This window comes from Schistocerca cancellata, chromosome 3 (genome assembly GCF_023864275.1).
Source record: "Schistocerca cancellata isolate TAMUIC-IGC-003103 chromosome 3, iqSchCanc2.1, whole genome shotgun sequence".
NCBI classification, from domain to species: domain Eukaryota; kingdom Metazoa; phylum Arthropoda; class Insecta; order Orthoptera; family Acrididae; genus Schistocerca; species Schistocerca cancellata.
In genome coordinates, this window is record NC_064628.1 from 438,199,568 (window position 1) to 438,224,552 (window position 24,985).

The window sequence follows — 24,985 nt, forward strand, 5'->3', positions numbered from 1 at the left end:
TCTTGTCCAAACTATTTATCGTCCACATTTCACTTCCATACATGGCTACACTCCATACAAATACTTTCAGAAACGATTTCCTGACAGTTAAACCTATACTCGATGTTCACAAATTTCTCTTCTTCAGGAATGCTTTCCTTGCCATTGCCAGTCTACATTTTATATCCTCTCTACTTCGACCATCTTCAGTTATTTTGCTCTCCAAATAGCAAAACTCCTTTACTACTTTAAGTGTCTCATTTCCTAATCTAATTCCCTCAGCATCACCCGACTTAATTCGACTACATTCCGTTATCCTTGTTTTGCTAAATTAGACTATGCCTTCAAAATAAGTGAAAGGACACAAGAAAACCGTATCACAGAACAAAAAAGTAAGACACAACACAGGAAGCATTAAATCCTTATCAGATATTATTATAACATAAGAATTATCAAACAGCAACCATTATAAGCCTAGGAAAGCTTGATAATACAAGACAGTTCATTAATTCAAAACACGTACAAATAAGAAATCATAGTATTCTAGAAAATTTTTGATGCAGTCAGCTTAGGTAGAATCTGAATGAAAGGGAAACCTCAGAAATTGTATTTGCAGAGAGAGAAAACCTCTGACACGGAAAGAGACGATTAAAATTTATCATCACCACCTCATAATCAGTACTGAAAGGCTAACCAAAAGAATTCTCAGTTTCATGTCAATTAAAATGAAGAAAAACTAAACATTTGAGATTAATACATTTTCAGAAAATTGAAATCGGAGGTATCATTGTACAGAATAGACCTGCATACAGAACACTTGTTGGAATCATCAGTTTACAGACAAACTGACAACTGAAACCGACATAATATTGATAGAACGGTAAATAAATTCCAGAGGGAAGAATTGGTTTTGGGAGAGAGGCGAAGAAGTCTCACCAGCTACAGAAGTTCAGTCACTGCCCTGATCGCGTCAACAACGTCTCCCCTTTTCTTTCTTTCTTTTCGTCAGTCTTCTGATTCGTTTGGTGTGGAGCGCCATGAATTCCTCTGCTGTACCAAACTCTTCATCTCATAATAGCACTTACAACCTATGTCCTCAATTATTTGCTGTATGTATTCCAATGTCTGTTTTCCTCCACAGTTTTTACACTCTGCAGCGCCCTATACTACCAAGGGAGTTATTCCGTGATGTGTTTACAGACGTCCTACCATCCTGTACCTTCTTGTCAATGTTTTCAGTATATTCCTTTTGTCATCAATTCTGCGGAGAACCTCCGCATTCCATACCTTACCAGTTCACCTAATTTTCAACATTCTTCCGTAACACCACTGAGCCGTAGCGGCTCGTTCTATTTTATTACATCTTTGCCTGCTGGCGCGATCCGTCCTTGGCTCTTGGCAGGGTGGCACTTCGATCGCCTCTTAGTTGACTCTTTGGTTGGAGCGGGTTGTTGACCGCTGGGCTGGCAGTAGGTCGGTTTCAGTGTGTGTGTGTGTGTGTGTGTGTGTGTGTGTGTGTGTGAGAGAGAGAGAGAGAGAGAGAAAGAGAGAGAGAGAGAGAAGAGGCGTATGTGATGAACGGTGAGCTGTTCATGGAGTACGGGAGAATGATTTTTCAAGCAGCCGGTGGTCAGTAGAGTTGTGTTGCTCTGCAATACGTGGACCTAATGTAGACGCAGCCGGTTTACCCTGGTTTAAGGAGGCGTAATTACTGATGTGGGTGTTGGAGTGCTGTTCATTTGCTGGTGCCGTCTGTTCTGTTCTTTGGGGATAAGGTAGTCGTTACTTGATTGACATATGAACTGCCTTGTTGAGGTTGCATCCATTACGCTGGATTGCCTGTAGTTCTCCGTCAACTGTTCCTCATGTATTAAATTTATTTTCTTGTGGTTCTGTTTGAAATTGTGAGTCCCATAGTTGACATGTTTTAAAATTTCTTTTAATTGTATCTAGTTCAATGTCTGCCTATCTTGTCATTCAGAGCTGAAATTAATTGTCATGTGTTCTAAACCAACACGTGTAGTAATGGCCGCTGAGATCGGACAAAATAAGATCAAAATGAAGGCCATCAGGTCAACAGAAAATACCGTGATTTTGGAACTGGAGAGGCAGGAGGATAAAAGAAAATCACAGAGAAAACTGTACAGCTAAACAATATCAAATATGAGGAGCTCAGAAAACTTAGACCATTTCTGCGCCGTCCGCGGTGGCCGAGCAGTTCTAGGCGCTTCAGTCCGGAACCGCGCAACTGCTACGATCGCAGGTTAGAATCCTGCCTCGGGCATGGATGTGTGTGATGTCTTTAGGTTAGTTAGGTTTAAGCAGTTCTACGTTCTTGGGTACCGATGACCTCAGATGTTAAGTCCCATAGTGCTCAGAGATATTTGAACCATTGGAACCACTTTTGGTTGTCTGTTAGGTACCTACTACACTAGCATATAAGGACTTCCTAGAAGTATTTTACGACATAAACTTGAGTGAACATATTTTGAAAGAATGAATTTAGCCAAGAAGTAGCAATAAAATTCAAGACAGTACCAAAGAGGGGCAACGGCCTTGCCGCAGTGGATACACCGGTTCCCGTGATATCACCGAAGCTAAGCGCTGTTGGGCGTGGCCGGCTCTTGGATGGGTGACCATCCAGCCGCCATGCGCTGTTGCCATTTTTCGGGGTGCACTCATCCTCTTGATGCCAATTGAGGAGCTACTCGATCGAATAGTAGCGGCTTCGGTCAAGAATACCATCATAACGGCCGGGAGAGGGGTGTGCTGACCCTACAACCCTCCTATCCGCATCCTGCTCTGAGGATGACAGGGCGGTCTGATGGTCCCGTTAGGCCACTCGTGGCCTGATGGCGGAGTGTGAGTACCAAAGGGGAACGTACAGTTCATATCATAACTGAGGTCTCCCCCAGGCTTTGCCTACTCCTTTTCCAAAAAGACAGGCTCTACATTCAGTTTGAAGCACTAACCAATAAAGAATATGTATCTGTACAAATATGTCTCAATTGCTGAGACCTGGGACACTCATCTAAAAGTCGTGACAAGGAGCAGCTGTGTGGCAAACGCAAAGCCAGAACACAAAAAGGCCGTATCTCTAAAGGTGGTAACTACTGGCTGCATCCCATGTAAATACCGAAATGATTCTGCGATAAATCAGGGGGACCAGAATGCCCTACATATGAATAACTATATGAACAGCAAATTCAGCGCACAGAATATGACGTCAACAACGTTCACCAATATGGGGCAAGACTATATCGAAAACACATCATCCTCCCGTCACAACAGCAGCCCTAAACACAAATCAGCATGCACCAGAACAAGAACTTGGCAGCGTGTGGTAGCCTGGAGGCAGAAAAAGAGGCTACTGCAAACCGCTGACCTAGATATCGAGACAGTGCTGTCAACATCATTATGTGCAATAGTGCAGAACAAATAACTTCAAATTAGAGACTACATTGATGACACATGTATACAAGGTGTAGTGCGCAGCCGACCCTGGAACAGTAATCACTGGCATAGCTAGATAGTTGGCAGCCCTGATGCCGGGTACGAACCTTTTCTATTGCAATGTTACGAGATAAGTAATTTAGCTAGTAATTATTTGTTTTTGCTGTATAGTCTACAGTATTTATGTGAATTAGTGTTGGATTGACTTGATAAATTTAAGGTTTCAGTTTTTATATGCGTCTGAATAGGAAAAGGGAAGTTTCTGTTTAGGACAATTTCGCGTATACGCAAACATTTGTTTACATTCATAACTGACGTTAAATACGCGAGATTATCAAGTCAGTGTACAATACTCAATATTTACGTTTAGTGTCATTTAGACTCGATATATTGAAAGTAGCAGTTTTTGTACGTTTTATTAGAGTGCTTAAACGTTTTTTTACATTATAAATATGAGGGTTAATCACTTTAAGTTGGTGTACAATACTCAGTATTCACATTTATTAGCGTCATTTAGACTCGATACACTGAAGGTAGCAGTTTTTATATGTTTTATTAGGAAAAGTCGTACTGACAGTGAAAGCTAACCTCATTTGTAAACGTTTGACTAGCGCAACCTGATAGTTAACAGTTAAGCAGTGGTAACTATACGTGGTAAATTAGTGTTACACTACACTATCTCAGTAAATCAGTGTTATAATACACTACTGGCAATTAAAATTGCTACACCATGAAGATGACATGCTACAGACGCGAAATTTAACCGACAGGAAGAAGATGCTGTGATATGCAAATAATTAGCTTTTCAGAGCATTCACACAAGGTTGGCGCCGGTGGCGACACCTACAACGTGCTGACATGACGAAAGTTTCCAAGAGATTTCTCATACACAAACAGAAATTGACCGGCGTTGCCTGGTGAAACGTTGTTGTGATACCTCGTGGAAGGAGGAGAAATGCGTACCATCACGTTTCCGACTTTGATAAAGGTCAGATTGTAGCCTATCGCAATTGCGGTTTATCGTATAGAGACATTGCTGCTCGCGTTGGTCGAGATCCAATGACTGTTAGCGGAATATGGAATCGATGGGTTCAGGAGGGTAATACGGATCGCCGTGCTGGATCCCAATGGTCTGAGTGTCACTAGCAGTCGAGATGACAGGCATCTTATCCGCATGGCTGTAACGGATCGTGCAGCCACGTCTCGGTCCCTGAGTCAACAGATGGGGACGTTTGCAAGACAACAACCATCTGCACGAACAGTTCGACGACGTTTGCAGCAGCATGGACTATCAGCTCGGAGAACATGGCTGCGGTTATCCTTGACGCTGCATCACAGACAGGACCGCCAGCGTTGGTGTACTGAACGACGAACGTCGGCGCACGAATAGCAAAACGTCATTTATTCGGATGAATCCAAAATGGTTCAAATGTCTCTAAACACTATGGGACTTAACATCTGAGGTCATCAGTCCCCTAGACTTAGAACTACTTAAACCTAACTAACCTCAGGACATTGCAGGGAAGCAGCCTACTCACACCTTATAAAATTTACATCAGTCTTTCCATTGTGTGCCAGCCAGTCCGCTGTAACTAGCTCTGACGTCATAAATGTTGCGCAATACTTTAAAAATCAAGTAAATAACCTGATACGTTTCTAGCAAGTCAGGAGTAATACTAAATCAATATGTGTTGAACATCAGTTCAATCACTTTAACCATTTTCGAAATTTGGACGTTTTTCTGTAAAAATCATTGGCGCATCAGAAAAGAGCTAGAAACTTAAAAATTTATATTTAGATTCCTTTTTCATAATAATTTAGTAGAAACAGTATTCTGGATCTCACAAATTAAAATTTTAGTTGAAATTCATGATTTTCTGGTTTTTGTCTTAGAAATTAAGGAAGCAAGATAGATTAAGTAGGCGAATAAATAAGGCTAGGATGTTTAAATTTAAGTAGAAGGGAGATCCGCTATAATCATAAAGATGTGAGAAGTTTCAACTGAATAACTATAAAACTATAGCGATAGCGTATCTCCAGATGCCAAGATTAGAGCTCGTCTACTGCGTGTAGTGTAATCAAATTAATTCTCTCGCCCAAAATATTTGACTTAGCCACGTCAGACTTTTATTATGATTACTTGCCTGTGTGCTGATTGCACATTTAAATTTAGACCTTCATTGGCCTTCAGCAAAGGAAGCAATGATTTATTCGATAACTTAAAGTGGTGCATTACTAGCCCAGCAGCTAGTTGGGAGAGCAGATTTGATCAAGCGTTCCCTTAGCCGTCCGCACCGCCGCTTTATATGTAAGAACGCTGCGCGAGAGAGGAAGGCCCCAGTTCTCTCCAGACGCTGATTAGCGCACCACCTGTGCCAGGAGTCGCGTCGCGTCAGTATCGTTGATATAAACAGCCTCGGATGCAGTAATAAGTTACTCAGGATACGCGTAACCATGAAATCGTTTTCGAGTGAAGTGTTAATTTTGGGATGACGTTAATGATCTATCTTTAGTTTGCATATGTCGTATTTTCACATGCCGCCGCAGGACAGACATTCTACTATTATTTAGCTTGGCGTTTGATGAACATTATCATCAAATTATGGCGAGCATTCACTTAAACATTTAATTTGAACAGTTATAGTGGCATCAGCACATTGGACTCTGAATTGCTCTGGTAGTTGGATTATGTGGATTCTTTTTGGTCTGTGACTTTCAGAATATAGTGAACATTTTAGAGAGAATGGTTTTTGATTATGAATCCCAGACAACTCCTAATTCCTCAGAGCTATAAGCTGTAGCTATAAATGTATTTCTCAGATGAAGTGGGCACTAGGAATTCTAATTACAGGTTTCAGGTTTTGCTTATCCCTTTCTGGTTGCCAATATTATAGTCAGAGAGCCAGTGTTAAGAACGGCAGACAGCATAAATACAAAACAAATTATTCTATTATTCCACCCGCTGCCACACATCACACACATCCATGCCTAAGGCAGGATTCGAACTTGCGACCTTCGCAGCAGCACGGTTCTGGACTGAAGCGCCTAGAACCGCTCGGCCACAATGGCCGGCTCGGGTGAATGCAGGTTCTGTTTACAGCATCATGATGGTCGCATGCGTGTTTGACCACAGCGCTGTGAACGCACATTGGAAGCGTGTATTTGTCATCGTCATACTGGCGTATCACCCAGTGTGATGGTATGGCTTCACGTCTCGGTCACCTGTTGTTCGCATTGACGGCACTTTGAACAGTGGACGTTACATTTCAGATGTGTTACGGGGCTCTACCCTTCATTCGATACCTGCGAAACCCTACATTTCAACAGGATAATGCACGACCACATCATGCAGGTCCTGCACAATCCTTTCTGGATACATAAAATGTTCGACTGCTGCCCTGGCCATAACATTTTTCAGATCTCTCACCAATTGAAAACGTCTGGTCTATGGTGGCTGTGCAACTGGCTTGTCGCAATACACTAATCACTACTCACGAAGAACTGTGGTATCGTGTTGAAGCTGCATGTGTAGCTGTACCTGTACACACCATCCAAGCTCTGTTTGGATCAATGCCCAGGCGTATCAAGGCCGTTATTACGGCCAGAGGTGATTGTTCTGGGTACTGATTTCTCAGGATCTATGCACCCAAATTGCGTGAAAATGTAATCACACGTCAGTTCTAGTGTAATATATTTGTCCGATGAATACCCGTTTATCATCTGAATTTCTTCTTGGTGTAGCAATTTTAATGGCCAGTAGTGTACAAATTATGAGCCCTTAATACATACGGTTTAGTTAGCTGAAAGCTAAAGTCACCTCGCCGTGTGCTTAAATTCCTTAGCTTGTTGTGGGCTTTAGTGATCGTGTACTGTAAGCCCATCGGTTCCTGTAAAGTAGAGCTTGTATTTGTGCTTTACATTCTGAACTCTTATTGTTAGCTGAAGCTTTTATTTTGTACCTGCATCTGTCGGTGTACAATACTCAGTATTTACGTTTATTAATGTCATTTAGACTCCATACATTCAAGGAAGCAGTTTTTATAGTTTTATAAGGTCTTTTCCGAGGGATAATCAGTAGGTGTAGCCTACCGTACGTTACCATTACATTAGTTAATAGTATTCACTAGACAACCCCCAGCGGTTTACTGTAAGTAAAACTTTCTTTTCTTTAGTATTCATAGTCCCTAGCAGAGAAATAAGCGCCAGATCTAGGTTTTACCATACATTTTTATTGTTTTTCATCGTTGTCAGTCCTTTCCGCCAACTAGAATGTAGCTGTTAACCTTTTGAGGCAGTAGGTTTCTTTATGTTTTAATATGGAAAATCACATATTAGCTAGATGGATAGGGACTGTGTCTGTTGTTTGCGGATGCAGGAGGAGTTGGACACAGTCAAAACGCAGCTGGAAGCTTTGTTGGGCATAGTCAACAGGCTCTAGAGTTCCACCTTGAGGTGCAGTAGGGATGGGGTGCCTGGGGCAGCCTCTGCTGTACTACATGTGCCGGGGGGGGGGGGGGATGTCACAGCTCTCTGTCACTGAGCCCACCTCAGGCACGACTGAGCCTGCCGGCCCACTCTCACCTCAGTGTGGGTGGCGGACTGTGTCGAGGTGTCAAGCCTCAAGGCGAAGGCTGCATGGGGGGCGCAGGCTCCTGCCAAATCCCATGCACTTTGCTAATAGATTCAGTGTACTATCTGATGCCTGAGGGGGGGGGGGAGGACTTAGCCGGATCTGTATTTCCCTCCTGCCAGGATGGTGGCGCTCCATCAGCAAGGACTGGACAGGCAGTCCAACGTTCACTCGGTGTGCTCGCCGGGAAGCCTTGTCTGGGATGTGGAAGAGGGTCTTCCGGCTGCTATCGAGCGTGCGGGGTGCAGCCAGATGCTGATTGTTACACATGTCGGCACCAACGATGCCAGTCGTCGGGGTTCCGAGGAAATCCTTGGGTCCTTTCGCCGGCTGGCTAAATTGGCGAAGGCGGCCTCCATCTCTCGAGAAGTGGAAGCCAAGCTGACGATTTGCAGCATCGTACTCAGGGTGGACCGGGGTCCTCTGGTTTGGAGTCGAGTGGAGAATCTACACTACACCAGAGGCTACGTCTGTGACGAAAATGGTTGTAGATTCCTCGACCTACGCTATGGGGTGGAAGGTTGTAGGACGCTCCTCGATAGATATTTTATCTGCAGATTCTAAAAATAACGCAAAAATGTTTTGGTCATACGTAAAATCTATTAACGCAACAAATAATTTAATACCTCCTCCTGCTGACAGTATGGGTAATGTAACGGATGATGATTAACAGAAGGCCTAAATTCTAAACCTAGCTTTCAAAAACTCGTTTACGGTAGAGCACCGGTCCCTCTTTCAATTATAGAACAAACTCAAGGATGGCTGACATAGTGTTTAATGTATCTGGAATTGTAAAACAGTCAAGATCCTTAGACGCCAGGAAGGCATCTGGCGCAGGTGGTATCTCCGTAAGATTTTATGTTGACTATGCTACAAATATAGCACCATTCTTGTCCATCATCTATCAGAGATCATTGGAACAGCGGAATGTTCCACGGGACTGGAAGAAGGCCCAAGTCATAGCAATCTACAAAAAGGGTAGAACATAATTACCGTCCAATTTCATTGGCATCGATTTGTCATTCCCCGACTTTCGAAAGGTGTTAGACTCAGTTCCGCTCTGTCGCTTGCTCCAAAAAGTTCGCTCTTACGACCTATCGGATGACATATGCGGTTGGATAGAAAGTTTTCTTACAGACAGAGAGCAGTATGTCGTCCTGAATGGGGAGACTTCAACAGAAACAAACCTAACATCAGGTGTGCTCCAGGGCAGCGAAATAGGTCCGCTGCCTTTTACGATTTATATAAACTATCTGGTTGATGATATTAACAGCGGCATTAGTATGTTTGCCGATGATGCTGTAGTCTACAGGACATGAACAAATGAATGAGGATTTGCAGAAAATAAATGCGTGGTGTAATCACTCTCAATATTAGTAAGTATAAACTACTGCGTATAAAAAAGCGAAAATTCCCATTAATGCACGAGTACAAAATAAGTGCCCAGTCTTTGGAAACGGTAATATCCCTCAAGCATCTGGGTGTGACTATTCGAAATGATGTTAAATGGAACGATCAGATTACACAAGTAACGGGTAAGGCGAACTCTAGATTGCGGCTTATTGGTAGAATACTGAAGCGATGCTGTCCTTCAATAAAGGAAATTACTTACAATACATTAGTAGGTCAGGTATTAGAGTATTGTTCGTCCGTGTTGGACCACGGGGTGTGATTCAAGAGATTGAGAAGGTCCAAAGAAGAGCGCCAAGATTCGTGACTGGTACATTTAGCCATCGCGAGAGGTTTACAAATCTCATAAAAAGTTTGAAGTGGGACACACTACGTGCTAAACGGAAGGCGCTGCTCACTAAATTCGAAAATCCGATCTTCGCCGAGGATGTAGAGCATATGTTATTACCACCAATTTTCAAATCGCGCAATGATGCGTTCAGACAGTCGTTCTTCCCTCGCGCGATCCGCGAGTGGAACAGGACGGTGGGCGTGGGAGGGGGATCTGACTTTCGCGCGAGTAGTGTCCTCCGCCACCCACCGCTTGGTGGCTAGCGGTCTATGTATCTATATATGTAGATGTAGCTGTAGAATGACAGCTAGGTAGCTTAAACATGACGTTTCAGTGGGTGTCCTTCCTGACTGCGACTCTACTCAGAATGGAAGAGCTGGAAGACGAAGCCGTCTGTAGGGACACTGAAAAATTAATGAAATCACATAAACCAGACAAACATGCAAATACATCAAGGTACCTGAGAGACATTCATACACACAGCGTGACCTTGACCTAAGGACACCTCGCATCCATGCCCGAGGTAGGATTCGAACCTGCGACCGAAGCGGTCGCGCGGTTCCGGACTGAAGCGCCTAGAACCGCTCGGTCACACCGGCCGGCCAGGGTAGCAGCATAAGCTGATGATATGCTTTTAGTGGTATCGGGAAACTCAAGAAGACTCTTAGAACAAAGGGCTCCGCAGCTCCTTGTAGACGTCAGTGAATGGAGTAATAACGATAAACTGAAAATTACAGCTAACAAAGCGGTGTACCTGCTACTGAAAGGGGAAATTAAGAGAATCCCCAGAATCAAACTCAATAATATAACTTTGCAACGCAAAAGAGTTACTAGATCTAGATTTACACGCTAACGAGAATCTGAAGTTCATGGAACGTATGAGACTTGCAACGGACAAAGCAATGAAAATAATGCATAAATTAGCAAGACTAAATAATACAAGCCAGAGACTACCCATAGAGACAATACGTACTTATCACATCGCACTTTTCGAATCTATAGTATGCTTTTCAGCGATCGCCTGGGTGATTCGATTGAGGTTGCAACACATAAAATCATTGTGAGATGTGGCCAAAGAAGTGTTCTGCTCAGGATGAGGGAGCCCTTCGGCACACCAGCGGAGGCACCATGCGTGGTGACGGCAGTGTGCACCATTGACATCACCATCCCTCAAAGAGCAACAGCGTACTGTTTGTAGAAAGGGATAAGCGACAGACGGCACTTATCGTCCCTATATTGACCGACCAAATGCAACAGGCATGGAACTCCAACCCACAAACTGACACCTGACACCTGGCACCTGTACACCACAGTGCATGCATGTTTCCATGCTTGGTTTTATTCTGGCGGTTACGCCGATTATTAACGTACAAGCATTTCATATCTGCAATGAATTTCTCGCGGTTACGTTAACCTATGAGCTTGCAATGTGAGTCACTTAAATATGTTACCTAGATAAATGTATTCCCGAAATTTCATTACTCTACACTAATTATTTTTTGGTGCTGCAACTTTTGGCAACCATTTTACTACGTCAAGAGTCACACAGAGCTATGAACGTAAGGTCCTCTTTTTCCTAAAGAGGCATTCTTGATATTTTAGTAGTATATTACGATATGTTACCTCTTTTACGAGAGTCCAAAGTCTGCATGAAATGAAAAATTTAGAAATCATTGTAACAGAATGAATATAACCATTATATCTTGAAACTTTTCCTATTGGGATTGTGGGTCCGTCTTGATCCAAAACACTTCTTTCCCAAAGTATCTTCAGCTACAATATAGCCAATATCAGCGAAGTTCTCTTTAATCTAAGACTGACAGACTTAGCATCGTTGTAAAGATTACAAAACTTTACTATGTCTGTATTGTTTGATTCCCAATATTGTATCCTGTGAATAGTTATATAATACCGTATTGATTTCAAGTCACAGCATGGTGTTTACTTTAGTTGCACTATGCCCGGTGTATATTCTGCGATTTATTCCCGTTTTTTCGGCATGCAAAATGTCATCTACAACTCTATGAGTGGCTTGTATTAACAAATACTCGTATGAAAAGGTGAATTTACATACGTCAACGTCATAGTATTGGGAATTGCAGTAGTTTTTTGGATACAGTTTTCGCGTGCACTAGTTTACTACGTAGTTTGTCATATAATCTTGTTCGTTGTCCGGCCTACAGTTGCTTTTAAACACACAAAATTTTCTTTTACACCTTATTCATAATTCAAAACATTACGCCATGTCACTGTTCGGGGTCTTCACGGCAATGTATCACATACTGCAAGGTTTCGAAAATTGTGTCTGGTGTTCTGAAGACATCTGTTCTTTTCATTTATTACGTTTTCCTTTCCACTATAGGTTTTTGTACGTAATTATTGTCTTCTATTCTTAATTTTCGGTGTAAATTGTTACTGTGTTTTCGGATGCATGGCTCAGTTTCGATACTAGTGTGGTGGTGGATACTGTTTATTTGGTGTTTTGCGAAAATGGAATGTGTGCTGTCATTCTTCAGAGCTCTGACGTGCCATGTCTATGTTGTTCGAAAGTTTCTGCCTCTTAGTCCATGTACTGGGCTTGAAAAATGGGTTTTTGTACTGCTGCGTTACTGAATTGTATGTGGTTGTTTCTCTGCTCTTAACCTTTGTTGTACTTTTTATTTGTTTTGAATGATGTTCGAATCCCTTGCTTTTTCAATATATTTCCAGTTCTATGTACTATTTTATTATTGTATGGTAGCATGTACCAGTTGTTTGTTTTTCCTGATAAGTTGTCTGCTGTGTTGTCTGTGTCCTTTGCCTCAGTGTTTTCAGACCCTTTGGTTGCGTTCTTTAGTAGGTGGCCACTGCCATTATGTATCATTTTTACGTTATTTTCGAGCTTGTTTAAGGTGTCTGTTTTATGTTCATTCTCAACAGGAATTTTTTTGATTATATATCTTTCGTATGTGTACTCTACTGGTTGAAGAGGTGCTCTGTTTATCTTGTGGATCGTGTGTATGAAATGACATATTTATAAGCTGTTGGCTCGATGAGTTATGGATAACAGTGTTTATGAATGTGGGTTTTCTGTAGGGGGAAAATTCATGTTGGCTGATGTTTCTTGTAATTGTAAGATCCGGGAAATTTAGTTTCTTGTTTTCGTCAATTTCCACTGTGAAGTGGATTTGTGGGTGTAGGGTGTTGATGTTACTGTGTAGCTCCTCCGTCCTATTCTGTGTTTGATTTATGAGACACATTATGACCTCCAAACATTGGCACCAGTACATTATTTTGTATTCTTCTTGTTTCACAATACTGTTGAATATTATGTCCTCTATATGATCCATGATCCAAGCAAATATTGCCTGAAGTTCCACTGATGTGGGAACTCAAGAGTGGCCCCTCTGTTACAAATAGCACACGTTGTTCACAGTGAAATATTTTTGTTCCGTGATTAGCCTAAGGATGGATGACATTTCATTTATTTGTCTGTCCGGGAACTTCTTGCTTTTCAGGTGTTGTTCTATAACGTACATAGTTTTTCTGTGGTTATATGTGTGATTACAGATGTAATATCGGAAGATACGAGTCTTGCTGTTGGGGACGATGTTTATGCTCTTAATTCCTCTATCGTGTCTCCTGTGTTTATTCTCTGTTGTGCCTCGTGTGTTTTTGGGCTTCTGGTGTTTTGTATATGTTTTCTGGGGGAATGTGTGGACGCGTCTCTCTAGTAAATAAGATGGAACGTTTTAAAATCAACCACTGGTCTGACCAGAATTTGAGGTTGTTGATCTTTGAAAGAACTGTAAAGAGTGGAGCTTTAAAATTCTTTAGAGTCATTCTTTTCGTCTGTTTCTGTGTGAGGGTGTATGTGATGATTTTTTAAGAGATTCTTTATGTTCGTTTGGTATCTTTGTGTTGGGTCACTGGTTAGCAACGTAATTTTATTTTCTTCAAAAATTTTTCTGTTTCCTCAGTATTCCCTCTCTCTTTTATTGAGTCCAGAGAGTTAACTTTGTCCGCCTAGATGACGATTGCTATACGTTGCTATAGTTTTTTGTGTATACTATTTGTAGTTTTCTTGTCAGAAATTTTTGTACTTTTATTTACGGATGGTTTGTCCTTTCTGCATATTTGTTTCATTTCCCCTGTCACTAGTTCTCTTGTTAGGTTTGGAGTGAAGTCTGGTCTGTCAGTTTTTTCATGTTGCCTGATGATGTACTCAGTCGACGTAATAAGGTTTTCTATGGTCTTGTGGGTTATTTGGATGTTCAATTTGTATTTGAGTGTTCAATTTGTATTCTGTGTGATGATTTATTCTTTCTAATATATCATACAGTACTAGGAGCTAGTGATTTCGATTGTTAGTTCTAGGGTTAATTGGTATAAGTTGAAGTTCAATCCCTGATTTCTGAGTATAGGGAGAATATTTTATATTTCAGCTACGCTCTTTCAGCTGCTTATTTGGCACGCTGTGCTGCAGGTGACATGTTGTGTACATTAATTTTAAAATAAATGAGAATGACATTGTTGGACGAGTAGATTTTTTTGTAATTGATGTTCATGTGTCTTTGATTCAGTGACACAGCAATCCTTTGCTCATGACGAACCTGTATCTACAGTAGAAGCAATCACAGTTCTCTCTTATACATGTATATTACCAAGGCTGTTTGAAACAACTTACCAACAACTTACAACTGAGTATTGTTTGATGTAGCTGCACTGAATGGTATTTAGAAAACTACTGCTAAAATGTAAAAAAAACGCTATTGGTTATAATCTAAACTATTAGCAACAAAACACTAGAATAGCTATACAGTGGTGTTGAACAGAATTTCAATTATTTGTGGAAATCAGTTTGTGTACTGGTAATATGGTAACACTGAAAGGAAACATCACATCCTTCATCAGTGGAATAACGATGAATTACAGTGCGTGAATAATGTCCTTAAGTAATGTTCATTTTCACTGTGGTATTGAATATTCGATAGTAAAATCAGTCAACAAACCCTCTCTGCCTCATCTGCTCTACTCTTCGAATCAATTTAAATTAACAGTAACACATAGTAACTTTTCTGTACCACCCCTCACGGTTGCAGTTTGGGAAAAATCGGGAATAAAAATGTTATTTTGTAATGCGAAGTTCGAGTATGACGCGAGCACTTTTTCTCTGTTTAACATTCATGTGCAAACACTGAAAATGTACACTTAAATTTGAAGCAGATCTTGTCAATTCACTGACGCTTCATCATGTTTCCTTTGTTAGGTGAGGCTAGCAGGGGGGATATTTACCAATTACGTTGCTCTAAATTGCCATCGAAACCACTTCCGAAAGTATATCTTAGTTCTACAACGTGACGCTGTACAATGAAGACTACGAAAGTATTTAGATTATTGTCGCAGGAAGTGAAAATATAATTCATAGTAGGGAACGTACAACTGAGTTTGGTAAAGAGCTCTTGAATTTCCAAAACTCTAGCGGTAGCACTACACACGGGTTTTCCAGCTGTGAAGCGGTCATATGATATTCTAACCAGACAATAATAAATGAAGCGTAAGATAATATCAAGCGAACCGTAACCAAATTCTCAAGCTAAACTGCTGTCGAAGATTTGTTCCGTTGATTTACGCATACCAAACAGAGATTTTAAATTTGTAGAACCTAGCTCTGGAAGTGTTGTTTGCACAGAATGTGTCGTAAAACGAAACAGGGATTGTCTAAGATTTACGGGCTGCAAAAATTATGTAAAGTATCATTTGAGTTAATCTGGGGAACATTGCGATATACTCGTAATAATATCTGCTATAGTGTTCTATTGATCCAAAGACCCTCTGTCCATGAATTCCGAATCTTTGTCAGCCGCCTTTTATTCCTCTCGCTCCATTGAGAAAGATATGAAAGTAAATTTATCTGAGAAAAAAAAGACATTTTGTCTTTGAGAGTAAACGAGTACGATATTTGACTGGCGTCTATATGTCTCATATTGTAATGTACCAATAAATTACTCATCTTGGTCGCTGAGCTAGATAAGAATTTATAGTTTTATTATTTCGTTGACCTGTTTCAACATTATTAATAAAGATGTATTGTCTGTTTCATGGTCGATATTGCAAGTATTACTGTGGCGTAATAGTTGAGTGTCTGTCTGATGATAAGATCAATCGAGACGTTGAACGCTCACTCCTTGATTACTTGTCTAACCATTCTACAACCTACATCTTAGAGGGAGTTTTATCAAAGATTATTTTAATTTTAACTTACAACGCACTTATTTGTGTTTTGTCGTCAGATAGTACGCGGAAATATTTATACTATAATTTAGATTCTCGTCCATTAAGTAGAAACTTCAACACTTCAGAAGCGTTCCGAGTACAAATCACTTTCTGCTACGAAACCAATTTATGCCCGTGCTAATAAAGTCGAAACTACAAACGTGAAACTTTGTGTTAATGTGGCGCCATAAATTTCGACCACCGTGTTCCCAGACAGAAGGCAAATTTATGTCAGCGACAGTAAAGTAAAAAAATATCAAGGATCTTTTCGAAGAAGGTAGTTCAGTCTCTGCTGTACCCGACATGTTCTTATATTTTGACTTTAAGGATGAGTAAGTGTGATTTATGTAGCATAAGAATAAGAGAGCAGTGCATCTCTCCACCGCATATAATAAAACTAAATAGTGCATTGTTATAACTTTTATATTTAGCATTCTATGTCATCACTAACGTAAATGCAGTAGATTTATCTTGAAGACCATGCATGTGAAAATGGTGACATGGGCAAAATGTGCAGCGTACTGTTTGTTGACATAAACGTTTTCTGAGTATCGCACTGCAACGTTTCGGACACATTTACATTAGCTTTCTTCTGGGTCTACTGGTGTACTTCAGCCCTCTGGATTAGCTTATATTTTGTCATTGCTGCTCACTGAGCATGACGTTATGTCACAGTTTTAAAATATCGTTGTTATGATTCGTCGCATGGGATGGTAGGAGCTGGAAATATGTTGCAATAGGTTGCTAAGGTGCAGAGAGTGGGGATCTGCTGATGTATATTGCTTCTTGCGTTATTTGCTGTGATTGGAGGTCATCGGTGATTGAGGTGTGGGCTGCAGTTTCCCTCCTGCTCGGCACAGCATACGGCATGTTATCTGTTTACACTGCATATAAAAAGTTCCATGAATAAAATACCGCTGCTGGATATAGCACCTGAGAATAAACAACAATGAAGTTCACTGGTCATGCTAGAGAAAAAAAAGCAGCTGAATATATGAAAGAAAGAAAACTGAGTGAAAGAAGCATGTAGCTACCTTCCCAAAACTTTTAGAGCTAAATAACAATTAAATTGATGAATGGCTCTTGAGTTTCCAGCCGGTTTGCACTGTCAAAGTACCACGACGTTTAGTAGAGTGACATAGTCGTTACCTTCTGGAGAAGAGCTTCTCATAAATAATACACTCCTGGAAATGGAAAAAAGAACACATTGACACCGGTGTGTCAGACCCACCATACTTGCTCCGGACACTGCGAGAGAGCTGTACAAGCAATGATCACACGCACGGCACAGCGGACACACCAGGAACCGCGGTGTTGGCCGTCGAATGGCGCTAGCTGCGCAGCATTTGTGCACCGCCGCCGTCAGTGTCAGCCAGTTTGCCGTGGCATACGGAGCTCCATCGCAGTCTTTAACACTGGTAGCATGCCGCGACAGCGCGGACGTGAACCGTATGTGCAGTTGACGGACTTTGAGCGAGGGCGTATAGTGGGCATGCGGGAGGCCGGGTGGACGTACCACCGAATTGCTCAACACGTGGGGCGTGAGGTCTCCACAGTACATCGATGTTGTCGCCAGTGGTCGGCGGAAGGTGCACGTGCCCGTCGACCTGGGACCGGACCGCAGCGACGCACGGATGCACGCCAAGACCGTAGGATCCTACGCAGTGCCGTAAGGGACCGCACCGCCACTTCCCAGCAAATTAGGGACACTGTTGCTCCTGGGGTATCGGCGAGGACCATTCGCAACCGTCTCCATGAAGCTGGGCTACGGTCCCGCACACCGTTAGGCCGTCTTCCGCTCACGCCCCAATATCGTGCAGCCCGCCTCCAGTGGTGTCGCGACAGGCGTGAATGGAGGGACGAATGGAGACGTGTCGTCTTCAGCGATGAGAGTCGCTTCTGCCTTGGTGCCAAAGATGGTCGTGTGCGTGTTTGGCGCCGCGCAGGTGAGCGCCACAATCAGGACTGCATACGACCGAGGCACACAGGGCCAACACCCGGCATCATGGTGTGGGGAGCGATCTCCTACACTGGCCGTACACCACTGGTGATCGTCGAGGGGACACTGAATAGTGCACGGTACATCCAAACCGTCATCGAACCCATCGTTCTACCATTCCTAGACCGGCAAGGGAACTTGCTGTTCCAACAGGACAATGCACGTCCGCATGTATCCCGTGCCACCCAACGTGCTCTAGAAGGTGTAAGTCAACTACCCTGGCCAGCAAGATCTCCGGATCTGTCCCCCATTGAGCATGTTTGGGACTGGATGAAGCGTCGTCTCACGCGGTCTGCACGTCCAGCACGAACGCTGGTCCAACTGAGGCGCCAGGTGGAAATGGCATGGCAAGCCGTTCCACAGGACTACATCCAGCATCTCTACGATCGTCTCCATGGGAGAATAGCAGCCTGCATTGCTGCGAAAGGTGGATATACACTGTACTAGTGCCGACATTGTGCATGCTCTGTTGCCTGTGTCTATGTGCCTGTGGTTCTGTCAGTGTGATCATGTGATGTATCTGACCCCAGGAATGTGTCAATAAAGTTTCCCCTTCCTGGAACAATGAATTCACGGTGTTCTTATTTCAATTTCCAGGAGTGTATAAGCAGGCGAATCTACATCATATGAAAAAATCACGTCGTAAACAACTTATTCTGGTTCTCATTGTATAAAAATACAAATTCTTGGTGGTGTAGCACCTGCTCAGTTCAGAGCCACCATCTACATCACTGTCTGGACCTGAAGATGGTCTAAAACAGACAGCACCTGGTAACCTTATAGAAAAAAAAATAAAAAAAATGTTTCTTGCGATTGTGGCTGTTTATATTCAATTTTAAATAATAAATAAAACATTGTACTTTAGGCAGACATGATCTCAAAAATGACAAACTGATTTAGATCGACGGGTGGTGCAACAGGCGTTTGCATTTGTGGCACCGATAACTGTGTGGTAGGCAAATGAGGGGTTAGGTACGGTGGATTTGTCATGGTAAACAAATGCTAATACAAGAACAGTAGAAATACCAAAGGTAACTTATGAACTATGGCAGCACAGCAAGTAAATAACAAAAGCAATGAGCATCAATCTGTGACAGAAAGTTTTCCCAAGCAAGAAATGCCTACGAACAAGCAAGCAAGAAATAGCAAAGTCACACAGGAAATGATACAGTGCAGCGAGTACAGAAGCCGCCAGATGATGCGTAAGGTCGACTGGTAGACCGGCACACACACGTCGTATTCTGTTTAGGCGCTTCGAGGTGGCCGAAGGAACTGTGACAGTACAAGCAAATTAGTGGCACACAAATATATCCTTTACTGCGCCACGATACTTAACTAAAGCTGTACAGCAACTCCCTGGAAATGCTTGCGGGAAGATACGACTGAACCGTGGCCTATCGAGGCGTGCGTTACTGAATGCAATGTCAACAAGACTATGTCCGTCCTGAGCGCCACACTGTCAATCACTGTAGTAAACACTCGTCCCTCTACGGAGGCAGCAGGCGACTCCATGTGTAGACTTCGTCTCGCAGGCTGATGTCCGCTACGAACTGCAGCTACAAACAGCAACCGTGGCACTCTGTACTAGAACTGTCGTGCGCCACCCCGAACATGAAATGGCCTGTGGCCACCGCTTGTCAAAATGCGGAAGTCCATCTCACTGGCGGAGGCGCGGAGATCACTGATTGGGCCGCGTTTGTGATTGGCGACGAACTTCATTGAGCTGCCATGGCGCCAGTCGGAAACTGTCTCAGAGGTCTCTTAGACCTTTGAAGTCTTAACAAGATTCGTTTTCAGAGCGGCGTGATCCAGATCGGTTTCTATCTATATTAATCCACCGTGTGGATAAAATATTTTTACATTATTGATTGATATTAATTTATTGCTATTCCGACAGATTAATGTGTTGAATTTAGAATTCATTTATGTAGATTGATAGTTTATGATTTATTTATGTTTATTTGAAGATTTCTTCCTTTAATTATCTGTGATTTGATTAGTGCTGCTTTTTTAATTTTATTAGTTCGTAAGGTTTTACGTTATATTTAAATCTGAGAGGGTCCAAATGGGGTATGGTTTGTTGGTATCCCCAACATTTTAGTGATTCAATCAAATTAATTATTAAGGAATAGCGTATTTCTATTATGTCAAGTTATTTGCTTTATTATTTTTCTCGATCCTGCTCCGATTGCGTCCATTGGCGACGACAGAACACATATGATCTTACCTCGTACTGATCAACAATTCACATCACTATTATTTAAAGTTCTTGCAAAACTTGTAAATGCCCCATCATTTCGTCTGAAATGGTAGTGTGGCTGATTGGTGAGTCGGAAGTTTCTAGTCACATACAATATATTTAGGGGCTTTCCCCACGGAATCTGCTTCCTAAACGCCAGCAGACCCACATCCATCAGTGAAAAGTGCCTGGCAAGCGTGAAGTTTCCTGCATCAGCTTCACCTAATTTCTGAGGTCCAATTAGGCCCACACCGTATCGGTTATTTCTCGGGCACCCCAACCTAGGCAGGAACGAGGTCCTAACGCTGAAGCAGCGCGTGTTCATTCTCGACACTTGATTCTCAGTAATCTACTACATCTAAAGCAACTGCGCACGTGATATACCAACAACCAGCAGCCACCAGCGAGCGGCATGTGGACAACATACCACCTCCGATGCTGCGGACGAAACATCCGCCGTCACTATCAGCCCTACCACCATGTGGGGGTTCGCTGACAGCATAGTGAATACTACTGAAGCGTCAACGGAGAGATGTGCACCGACAATGCTGCGCCCAACGACTATATTGCACACATTAATAGCACCATGTCGTCTTTTCAGGTGGATGACAGTTCAGTATACAGCACTGCAATGGACTTACACATCTGAAAAGAAAAAGAACTTTGCCCGATTGCATCCGTCATCTTCATGCAGGTTCTTAACCTGACTTGATGATATGGAGTACGACTAGCCGCACAACACGAATACATCTAGTTCGCATAACTAGTAAGTTGGATGGAAAGCGATACGTTTCTGACGTGTTAAGGCCGGTTACTGTGCCCTATTTTCTAGATCTCTGTGATCCTGTCTGTCAACAAGGCAGCATAAGACTGCACTGTCCGTACATACTGTGATACCAATAGACCTCAACTGTTACCCTGACCAGAAAATTCTCCATGTTTCTCACCCACTGGTACAATCTGCTTGTGGGTTGTCAGGAGAGTGCCGCCCGACCCCTTCCCAGTGCGTTTGACCATCTAAATCATGTTACTCTCTTAAGACAATGTGCAAAAGATAGAAAATTTAAGTGAAGGGCAGAAAAAAAATCACAGAGGAAGTACCATAGGGTTCAGTTTTGGGGCCACTCATATTTCTTATATGTGTATTATTATGGTTAGATGTGTATTATATTTAACATTCAACAAGCAAAATTAATGCTTTTTGCAGATGATACTTGTGTTATAATAAATCACATTAGAGAGAGAAAGCAAGAGAAGAGTTCGAAAATGATATTTCCTAAAGAATTACTAACTGTTTCTCTGAAAATGGGCTCCCCCTGAATTTTGGAAAAACACACCACATTCAGTTCTGTGCAATAGTCATACCAACAACTGCTGTAGCACATAAATGGGAGTCAATAAATAGGCCAGAATGCTCCATATTTTGTGGTGCGCACATTGATAAAAACTTGAGCTGAAAGGATATTACTGAATTTCTGAAACAGGTTCAGATACTTAGGCTTTTTGAACAATTGCTCATCTTGGAAACCAATGTATCAGACTCCTGACATATTTTGCATATTTCCATTCGATGGCATCTTACAGAATTTTCTGGAATAACTTATCACGTGAAAGAAAGTACTGATTGCACAAAATTGAGCAGTAAAAATATGTGGTGTTCACCCACGGACATCATGTAGGTATCTGTTCAAGGAGCTAGACATTTTGTCTGCGCCATCGTAATATATACATTCGCTAATGAAATTCGTCACAAATAATCCATCACAATTTGAGAATAAAAGTGATATAACTACAATACTAGAGGGAAAAATGATCTTAATTACTTATTGTTAAAGCTGTCTGTGGCTCAGAAAGTAATGCAGTATGCCGCAACAAAAATTACTGATGTTTTGTCCAAAAACAGAAAATGTCAGATAGGTAAAGAAATAAGTTTTAAATCTAATTTAAAATCATTTGTCATGGACAGCTTCTATTCCTATGACGAATTTCTACTTAGAAACTGATAGCCAGGAAGAAAAGGAAAAAAATGGTTTATTTGCTTGAGTATAACTAAAAATAATTTGTTCATTAATATTAACACGAATCATGTATAACTACCCTGTTAACTGAATCGTTGCACATCATTTCCATAAAAGAATCGTTCGTATGATCATGTAACTGACTAACTTACACCTTTCTGTCATCCAAACTGTGTTCGACTCGATGGTCATTCGAGTTGGAACCGTTACTACTGCTAGTGATGGCAGCCGTGTGCATTACATTTCGCGCGCTGTATACTCCAAAATACCTACCAATTTAATCACGTGTTCTCCATACTGTACTATGTACAAATAATTAAAATTTCACTACTTGTTGTCGTTGGCGGTGTTGCAGTTATTGTGGCCGACTGTACTTCATATGTCATCATTCCTGCAAGCAGAGAAACTGCTTTCCTCGCAGTGAGGTGGTCCACATCTCTCGCTTTCTGCAGCCTGGGCATACAGACTGCTGAATACCAGCATGAGGCGCGGACGCTGGGAGTAGCGGCTAATTCGCCGGACAGCTGGTGTCCATTATGCCGGGCTGTTTGACGGCGTCCCACGTCCATCGCGACCTTTTGCCGCTGCCGCGTGACCTCAGGGTTACTTTGCGCGAGCGTGAACATGCCTCCAGTGCCCTCGGAAGCCGTAGAGTTGTAAATCACTGCGTCACTCGACAGCGTAACTCATTCAGAGGGTCTGTTTACGCTGAACTCTCATACATGTCTAAAACCATACTGCACTAAAGCAGTGTTTGGATGCTAGTCTTCAGATTTTCAAGCGGAAACATAAATACAAATTTACGTGACGCCTAATTTTGTAAACTGACTGAGTACCAGGCTTTTCTCGGGCATTTATTTATTCCAGTCTTCTGTAAGTTCATCTCCTGCCTCCCCCTCTCCCTGTCCTCTTCCCCCATCGCCCATTCCTTGCCCATTTTTTCCTATCCCTCTCTTTGTCCATTTCCTCCTCCACTCTGCCTCTTTCCTCCTTCCACTCACTCTCCTTGTTCATCTCTTCTCTTTTCCTTTCTGTGTCCATCTCGTCCTCACCCACTGTCCCTTTCCCCTTACCCTGTCTCTGTCCATCTCGTTCTTACCTTCTGTCCATTTCCTCTTCCCCTATCTCTGTTCATCTCCTGTTCCTATCTGTGGCTATCTCCTTCTTTCCCCTTGCTGCCTGTCCACCTCTTCGTATTCCATTCTCTCTGTGCATTATCAAACTCACCCCAATAGCATCCTACTCGTTCTTGCTCTACAGTATTTAGTTTTTGACTGTAACTAACATGTGTAGCAAATTTGACTGAAATCGTTTTAGAAGTTTGGGATGAGCTTTTTTCCCCATGGCTGTGCTCACATACGCACATGTCAAATATATTTCGGCCATATGTAATATATTTCATTCATATTTGTGAACGTATTTCATTTGTATGTCTAGTGGATTTCGCAGTGCAGTTTCATTCTCAAGCAGCTTAATGTTTATGACGTTGTATCTTCTGAACATTGTGCTGTACGATCATATAATTTTCAGGTACATCCAGTAGTACATGTATCTACTGTCTGCCGAATGTGTTGTGAATAGAATTAATAGCAAGGAAATAATTAAAATGTTATGCATGATACAGAGATTTCTCATGCATCTCTATGCGTGTGCTGTCGTACAATGACATTTTTTTAGGTACATTCAGCAGCTTATACGGATAGCATATGCCAAATGTGTTGCGAATAAAGATTAATTAAAACGGCATGCATGATGCCGCAGTTTCTCAAGCATCTCAGAGTTTGTGACGTCAAATCTCCTGGCCTATGTATCCTAAAATGGTATATTTTCCTACGCACATTCAGCGGCGTATGTGGATGCTGTGTGCAAAAATGTTGCGAATGAAATTAGTAGCAAAGAAGTCATAATTAAAACGTCATACATGAGGCGGTAATCTGAATAGTTGACCTCATATGTACTGAACTATGTGGCATACAGCGATATATTTCTGTAGGTACATTCAGCACTGTATGTTTAGGAAATTTGTTGTGAATAGAGATAGCAGCAAAGTGGTAATAAGTTACAACATCTTGAATGATGCGGCAGTTTTTTTCCCTCGTCTAACAAGGGAACACACCCCCTTCCCCTTCAGATTTAGTGGTATGATGGTTCATCGGATAGTCCGTCAAAAACTGAACACATATCGAGCGTGGAAACAGTAGGAAAATGTACTGAACATTGGAGAAAAGAAGCAGAATAGAAAGTGTATGGCGCAAGACTAATATGTGCAGCTCTGACAAACGTTGACTGGGCGTAGCGTCGAGGGCAGGTGGTCTCGCTCTTGGACTGCGGGTGCGGAGAACCGCGTTCAAGTCTCTCTCGTGTCTTTTTCTTCTTCACAAAGTTATGAAGTGTCCGCCTGCTCACTGACGTGCCTGTTCGCTATACTCAAATTCGTGTTTATATCGTGGTGTAACGTCCGTTTGCAACAGCGACGTGCAACGAAGGGACTTCCAGACTTACGTATCCCCAATTGTTCTACACAAATACCACATGTTATGCCTCTGGCGTTCCGTTTTGACTGTCGAATTCCTTTGTTGTAACACCGTTCACACCCGTTTCTGTGTTGTTTTCATTTCTGTTAAAGGTCTGTGAGGCATCTCGCCTGCTCCCACTTTTCATCACGTATACT